General features: G+C 57.7%; 1 protein-coding gene across 1 annotated transcript in view; it reads left to right on the top strand.

Moving 5' to 3' along the window:
* LOC103613296 (serine/threonine-protein kinase pdik1l-like) overlaps positions 1 to 1,420 on the top strand; it is a 6,287-nt gene that overhangs the window by 1,733 nt on the left and 3,134 nt on the right. The gene's annotated exons all lie outside the window — the stretch shown is intronic.

The following is a 1,420-nucleotide window of genomic DNA, read 5'->3' as shown; positions in this document are numbered from 1 at the left end:
GGTGATCCGAGGGTCGGGGGTGGGCACCGGGAGGAGAGAGGGACGCTCGGAGCCCTTCCCAGGAGTGTGGTGAGTCCAGCCTGGAGAAGAGAGGGACCTTCAGGAGCTGGGGGTGTCCAGCCTGGAGAGGAGAAGGGTCCAAGGAGAGCTCAGAGCCCTTTCCAGGAGCTGGGAATGTTCACCTGGAGAGGAGAAGGATCCGGGAAGATCTCAGAGCCGCTTCCAGGAGCTGGGAATGTTCACCTGGAGAAGGATCCAGGAAGACCTTCAGGAGCTGCAGGTGTCCAGCCTGGAGAAGAGAAGGATCCAAGGAGACCTTAGAACCCTTTCCAGGAGCTGGGAATGTTCACGTGGAGAAGAGAAGGATCCAGGGAGATCTCAGAGCTCTTTCTGTGAGTTGGAGGTGTCCAGCCTGGAGAAGAGAAGGATCCAAGGAGACCTTAGAACCCTTTCCAGGAGCTGGGAATGTTCACCTGGAGAAGAGAAGGATCTGGGAAGACCTTCAGGAGCTGGGGGTGTCCAGCCTGGAGAGGAGAAAGGATCCAGGGAGAGCTCAGAGCCCTTTCCAGGAGCTGGGAATGTTCACCTGGAGAGGAGAAGGATCTGGGAAGATCTCAGAGCCCCTTCCAGGAGCTGGGAATGTTCACCTGGAGAAGAGAAGGATCCAGGGAGAGCTCAGAGCCCTTTCCAGGAGCTGGGAATGTTCACCTGGAGAGGAGAAGGGTCTGGGAAGATCTCAAAGGCCCTTCCAGGAGTTGGAGGTGTCCAGCCTGGAGAAGAGAAGGATCCAGGGAGAGCTCAGAGCCCCTTCCTCCAGGAGAGCTGGGAGTTGGGATAAAGGCTGGAGGGGCAGGAGGCAGGGAATGGCTTCCCAGTGGGAAAGGGGAGCTTGGGGTGGGATGTTGGGAAGGAATTCCTGGCTGGGCTGGAATTCCCAGGGAATGGCCGGATCCCTGGCAGTGCCCAAGGAAAGGCTGGAGCAGCCTGGGACGTGGCAGGGAGTTGGGATGGGATGGGCTCGAAGCTCCCTTCCCACCCAAAGCATTCCACGACTCCGTGCTCGCACATCCCGGGCTCTGGAGCGCGCTCACCGTCGGCCTCTCGGAACAAACGCATCCCAGAGCAGCCATGGGCTGCTTTTCCCGAATATTGGAAGGAAGCAGAGCTCCCAATCCCACTTTTCCTCCATCCACTGCTGATCCTGCTGGGAGGAGCAGCTCAGGGCTCCCAAACTCCACACTCAGAGGGATCACGGGCACTCGGAAGTGAAGGAATATTTCCTCTGCCCTTCCTCACCAAGAACACTTTGCTTTCCCAAATTTTCCATCTTTGCTTGCCCAAATCACTTCCCTGGATGTTGAGGGAAAGCGGGAATGGCTCCATTACTGCACTTCCCGTAGCACCGGGCTGAAACTCTTTC

Source organism: Corvus brachyrhynchos, unplaced genomic scaffold (genome assembly GCF_000691975.1).
Source record: "Corvus brachyrhynchos isolate BGI_N302 unplaced genomic scaffold, ASM69197v1 scaffold203, whole genome shotgun sequence".
Classification (NCBI taxonomy): domain Eukaryota; kingdom Metazoa; phylum Chordata; class Aves; order Passeriformes; family Corvidae; genus Corvus; species Corvus brachyrhynchos.
Note: the sequence above shows the minus strand (reverse complement) of the source record. Positions and strands in the feature narration are given on the sequence as shown.